The following is a 7,234-nucleotide window of genomic DNA, read 5'->3' as shown; positions in this document are numbered from 1 at the left end:
AAAATAAGACATATCAGTAGATCTTATAAATCCAAGAGTTCTGTTAATAATACATGAGTTAATATGTCATACAAATACATTTCACATTAATATTTCAATAAAATTATTAGTAATAAAGGAATGGATATTGAAAATATTCTGGAAATTTTTTAAAATTATTTTATGACACCTTGAGAACTCTGAATTGGTGTAACTTCTTTTAAAGTAATTTGGCAATATTATGCTAAAGAATTAAAAGTATTCATGATATTACCTATTATTTATAGAAATATTTTCTATTTAAATAATTAGATGCATAGCACTAGATATAAATGTTTAATATTTTTATAATGTGTAAATGTCAAATCAACTTTATTTTTAAATCGGGAAATAAATATGTTATGGTGGATATAACTGCTGGGATATTATTTTGCAGTTTAAAGATTATCATTCTAAATAATTGTGGATGACTTGTAGGAAATGGACAGATTAAAAGCATCTTATAAATATTTGATAAAATAATTAAATAAGTAACATGGTAATACAAAACTATATTCCTCTAAATCAAAATATATCCAGTAAAAGATATTATATATTTATATATGCATACACAACAAATAGATGTGTTATTGGTAGTAGTGGAGTTTTTGGGGTGCTGCAAGGAAAATAATTTTCTGAGTCTCCCCACAGGCGAATGGGATTTCATGGAAAGTTTTATTAATGATTTCAAATTAAGGGATATCCCTCCAGAGTCCCATCTCTGTCTCGCCATGGAAGAAGTCCAATCTTGTCTTCAGCAGGCCAGAATTAATGCCACCTCCCATAGTTTCTCCTCCATATCAAAGTTCAGTCTAGTTCAACATCTGATCTGGCTAGCTTAGCTTGTGTCCCCAGCTGCAGCCAATTGTGTGTATGGTTCATCCAGCCATAGGCCATGTGACTATTTAAAGCCACATGGCTATGGAGAGAACAAGCTTGCTCCTGGGCAAGTGTAGTTACGGAACGACAGAGAACAAGAGCAGAAGAGCAATAACAAGAGAAGGGGGACTCTCTGTTTGGGGATCTTTAACCAGGAGCTATTTCAAACTAACCAATTAACTTTCCATGATTTCATTCACTTCTGATGGGGTCCAGCCCCTGGCCAACCCATTGTATCCCAGGCTAGACTGACAGGCAAGTACCTCCCCAGTATCACCCTGGCTTCACTGCCACATGACCCCTCCCCTCAGTGATCTGCAAGGAATGGACTGGTGGTTCTCTGGGAAGCATGAAACTGGAGTTTCCTGGTGAAGCTTCCCAGATACCATATGATCTGCAGGGAATGGACTGGTGGTTCCCTGGGAGCATGAAACTGGAGTTTCCTGGTGAAGTTGCCCAGATACCATGCTTATAATGCCTGGCCTCCCAGTGCTCTCTTCCTATTATTAATATTAACTAGCTAACTATGGTGATAACAGATGGAATTTGTCAGATTTATATGAGTGATTTTGATAATCCCCATTACAGTGTTGTGCATTTTGTAATTTTTCTATCCAAAATGTATATAAATCTATTAATTTAAAACATCCTAGTTCTCTGATATATTATCCATGTTCTCTGCAGGTAGAAACACCACACAGGTTAAGATTACAAAATAACGTCTTTATTGGGCTTTAGAATCTAGATTTCTCATACTGGATTTGCTGTTTCCATTTGACCTGCATAGAATCAGAGTGAGAACATCTTTCTTCAGGTTTCCTCTTCTCCCCACATACGGAGGCCTTGGCCAAGGAGAGAAACAAGGCTGAAGGCTTCAGGTAAAGAGACTTAGAACCAAAGACACCTGGGGGAAGGATGCACGTGCATAAGAGCATGAACGGCTAGAGGGGCTGAGTGCTTTACTGTAACTGCCTTTAGAGATTAAAATGCCTGGGCTGCGCACCAAGGCTGGTGTGAAGAGGGCCGCTGTTCCCGGTAAAACCTGCCAAGTGATGCCTTTTCAAGTGCCTAAGGGCAGACCTGAGAAATCACACACAGATTGTTAATCAGGAGCCAATCTCCTCAAAATAAAATTTTGAAATATATTTTACCATAAAAGTTCTCACAAATTATGCTACAGTATCCTAATCTATGGGGTGATAGGCACCGTCATCTTTACCCATTTGGAGTTCTTTCTTAAAAAGTTTAACACCTGAAGTAGTAAGCAAATATGACTTACTTCTCTGGAAGAGAAACTGTTGTAGACTATTTTGGGTGTAAACAGACATGTGGTGCTGCAGTATTTTCCCTGAGAAAACAATGACTATCATAATTAATAGTGCTCTCTGAATAAGAAAAGAAAATCCAATTCTTTATAATTTGGCAATCACACATATTAACTCGAAAGGCTAGAATTATATTCCTAAATGAGTTTGACTAAAGACCATGTAGCAGCTTATTTCATGATGTCAGATGTAAGTCATCTTGTTCATTGCACGTAAAGATGCACATCCTATCTCACGACCAGTCAGTGTGACAGGTTCATGACTGAAATATGGCCTGTTTTATTCTTTCTGCTGATATTCCTAGAAATTACTATTCACATATTTCCTAAATGAAAGCTTTACCTAGACAAATTCTCCAAAAGATGTAGATAGATATTTTGGAATAACTAAATGCTAGTTAGATATTGAAGAAACTCAAAATCCATCAATTTTACTAGAAACATTAAAAAAATATAAAAATTAAATTTTTCAATTATTATATTATGGTCTATGTTGTGATCTATTAGATGATTTGTAGAAGGACTTATGTGCTCTTCTTCACCAGTATTTTATTGCTTGACCTACTTGTGTTTTTTTTTTTCACTCAAGAAGAGTTTTTGTTAGCAGTGTTACTCACCATTCATCTTTTTAAAATTAATTAGTATTATATAGACCATTCTTTTAAGATTAACAACTGGGTAATTTAGATACTGATAATCCATTCACTTTAAGATATATATTATTGGTCTATGTTTTGTGATGATTTGCAAAATTATACAAGATATTTCTTATTTCTTGGTGTTTATACTCTAATCACTGAAAAGAAACATGGAAGAATCAAAGATGTTTATGGGAGATGATGGTACTTTCTTTATACTTCCTGGTAGCAGGGCATAGCATTCTCAGATTTTAATATCTATATTTTAATAGCTATATTTGCTCATATTATCCTTAAAGTAGTCAATATATTTGTACGGCAGTGAAAGATTACTTATTACTAACAGGCATAACTACACCCCTTTCCATTTGCCCCCAGGAGTTCTGTTGAGGACCATAAGTCTTTCTAACGTACCTTTGTCAGTACTATACATAAGGAACCTCAGATATATGAAATTATGAGTTTCTATAGAAGGAGGATGGTTTTTCTCTCACTCTTCCTGAGGGAGAAAGAGAAACCATTGTTTTATAATATAAACCAGTTCTCCTCTCAAAGAAAGATCAAAGGATTTGGGGTTCTTATTATTTATAATGTAAACAGTATATGCAGGGTGAAGATAAGACAGGGTTTTTCAAGTTTAAAATGATAATTATTTTTTAAAATATGAACAAATCTACACTAATAAAAGAGAAACATGCAAATTGGTGTCACTCCACTATGCCCACCAGCCAATCAGAGTGACTATGTAAATCAAACCAACAAAGATGTTGGTTAATTTGCATATGCAGGCAGGGAGTGAAGACTGAAAGCTCCAGCCGGAGTGAAGACTGAAGACTGAAGACTTACGACTGAAGACTGAAGAGGCTTGGCTTCTCCTCTGAGGCCGGACCAAAGGCCTGGGTCCCGGGTGCCGGAGGAAAACCGGTGCTGGCAGCCAGGGAAAGGAAGGCCTATTGCACGAATCTTCATGCAACGGGCTTCTAGTAGGAAAATAACTGTCTAAAACCCTCAGAAAGATTCTTGGATGTTCAGTTGCTTTTTCCATCCACCCAGGACCCTCCCCTTGAACCTGTTTAAAGGTGAGTGAAGGTTATTTATAGCTTTTGAATGGGAAGAAACAAACAGCTACAAGTGTAGCATCCATGGCATGTGAAGAGCAAATGTTTCTGGGAGAAATAAAAACAAGCTTTCTCCATCACATAGCATATCCATTTCCATAGCTTGGGAGGCCAGGACATGAAAGAACACTGAGGAATTTAGGGAGAAGACTTGTGTTCCTAAAGTGATAGAACTGAATTCAAGAGGAAGTATTTAGTCTGATAAAATTAATGTCTGGCAATTTTATGGAAAAGGGTATTGTGTTGACCATCAATTAGAATGTTTTTCAAGTTTTGAATGGCCCTTAAGTAATTGTTGAGTAAACCATGACTACAGGGAAGAAAGGACATATTCTTTAGTTAGAAGTGAATATGAAAAACGTACTTAAAAAAGAAAAAAAAATCTCCTATATTACTTTTGATTAATTACAGAGAATTAGAAAGAACAAAAAACATTTGTATGTCTTTTAGTGTAACTATGCTAATGTACAGATATTTGTATTTTAAGAAAGCTACGGAGTATCATAAAATGTGTAAGTAAAATGCAGGAACTACAGAAGTTTAAAAATCTTAAGTATGCTTCTCTAACCCACACACAGTCATGCTGCTTGACTCTGCACAAATTGCTGTTGCCAGAAACTTTCAGTGTAAAGGCATTTTTTAAAGATATAATACTGAGTCTTATGGTCATAAGGGCATGTATTGTTTTTGTGAGCCTGCCAGATGATACATGAGGATGTAGCTTTCAGAAATTAATTAGCTGAAGAGACTATGTGCCCATTTTAGTAACTTTCCAGAGAGAGCATGCATTCAATTTTATGCCAAAAATTGTCTCTTTTTATAGCTATTAGTTAGCAATTTTTTAGAATCATGAATCTGATAATGCATGAGCTAAGTGTTAAGCCAGAGAAAAAAACTAATTGATATAGTTTGAGTAAAAATATCTCTATGAGAACATAATTTAAATTTTATAAAAATTTATTATTTTGGCTTTCTAAGAATCTTTCTTTGGATGTTAGTATGTAATTAAAACAGTATTTTATTACTTCTTTCTTCCTAAATGTCAAAAATAGTCTACACTTAGTGTTTGTTAAAAAACATAATATTTCTCTAATTCCAAACTTATCATGGATCATAATTTATCACCTATATACTCTTTCCTAACCTATTCCTATATAGATTTTAATTCTTCTAAAGCAGTGGTTCTCAACCTTCCGGCCCTTTAAGTTCAGTTCATCATGTTGTGACCCAACCATACATTTTTTTTTCGTTGCTACTTCATAACTGTAATGTTGCTACTGTTATGAATTATAATGTAAATATCTGATATGCAGGATGGTCTTAGGCAACCCCTGTGAAAGTGTCATTCGACTGCCAAAGGGGTCAAGACCCACAGGTTGAGAACCACTGTTCTAAAGTTATCTATACAGTAGAGGCCGAGGGCATGGATTCGTGTACCAGTGGGGTCCCTCAGCCTGGCCTGAGGGATCGGGCTGAAACCAGCTCTCTGACATCCTTCAAGGGGTCCCAGATTGTGAGAGGGTACAGGCCAGGATGAGAGACCCCACGCGTGCACAAATCTGTGCACCAGGCCTCTAGTATATAATAAATTATATATATGCTATTAAATAAGAGCATTCACCAAAAAAAACTTGGGCCTACTAAAAATATTAATATAGCCAATAATACATAATATCAGATTTGATTTTCCTGGTGTTTGATTATGTCATATAAATTTCATCATTTTTATTCATTAGCTATTATTTTACCAAAGATTTATTTAGGACCTGCTACATGTCAGGGAATAGGCAAGAGAGAGCTGTAAAATGTGACTGATACCCAAAGCAACTATATAGCACGATAAATAGTCTCAGTGATTGAGAAACTAGGTGGACTTGTGCACTGGTCCAGCTCTATTCTTTAGTGTCTGCACAATACACTACAGATGGTAATTGCATTAATTTTGTTAGTTTAGTTTGTTTAGCTGTAAAATAAAGCCTAATACTATTACTAGTAAAACTAAAACTACTGCAAATGAATATAGGCACAGACCTTACACCTTTCACACAAAAAATAATTAAAAATGTACCAGAAACTAAATGCAAAATACAAAACTATAAAAATCTCAGAAGATAACATATGTCTTTCCCTGTCAAAAAAGCCATCTCCTCCAAATTGTAGAGTGTTTTTTTTTTGCCTTTTTTTTTTTAAACTAAACTCTAGTAGGGTCCTAATAACAGTGATACATGACTCAAAGATCACAAGGCGATTGATGGCTTCACATGCGTCTGGTAAAGATACCGTCTGAAATGAAAGTACAATTATCTGGCGTGAAAAATACAGTTGTTCCAAAAGCCTTTAAAGCATCAATGTGGATGTTCATAGAAAGTAGTGCTAGTGATTATGGTTCCAGTTTGCTACAGTTAAATTTAGTCTTTGGGGCACAATTTATTAACATCCCAAGTACTTTTTTGTAATGTGTCCATAAACAGAACTTGTGATCATCCAGGAGAGACTAAACTTTTAAGTTGAACTATATCAACTTCGAAAAGTTAACGAGTAGCCTGGGGAGTTATGATTTATTGTCAGTCCACCAAGAAATGTCAGTGCCCTAGAATATGAGGAGGCAAGTGTCATCTAGCTGGATTTGTGAACTTTTCACTTTGCCATTCAGCAGACAGCAAACAGAAAATTAGTCTATAAATAATTGAACTTGCAATTTTTTGAAAATCTATCACAGCATGTTAAAAGCAATTTTGTTCTTGAATTAGCTCTCGACGAGTAGTAAATATGTCAAATAGTCTTTAAATAATGTAACATATAGAGCAACAGATAAGGTTTAATAATAAGAAGAGAAAGAGAGACGTTAGAAAACATATAGAATGTATGATTTTGTTTGTTGCATTTTCCATGTGAGAAAATTGGAATATAAATCTGAGTTTTAAATGCCAATTAAAAATAGACAATTTGCATAATGATACTTTAATATTCTAGAAAATGATGCGAATTTGTAAATAAACATTTTTAATATGACTTTTTCTACTCTGTACACAGAAGAGCATTTGCTTCAGCTTTTGTAAGAATGGAAATAGAATTACAAGTGAATCAGTGGCTCATAAAGATATAGGAAAAGATAAAGGGAAAAATGTTTTGATAGAAGCTCTACTATGTTATTCTTTTAAAAGTGTTATGAACAGATATCTTAATTAAAAAGCACCAAGTATTTAGCATTTTAGGGAAACAATCATAACACTAAAACTTTTTTATTCTTTCTGTGT

This window comes from Myotis davidii, unplaced genomic scaffold, assembly GCF_000327345.1.
Source record: "Myotis davidii unplaced genomic scaffold, ASM32734v1 scaffold1584, whole genome shotgun sequence".
Taxonomy (NCBI): Eukaryota; Metazoa; Chordata; class Mammalia; order Chiroptera; family Vespertilionidae; genus Myotis; species Myotis davidii.
This window is presented reverse-complemented; position numbering follows the sequence as displayed.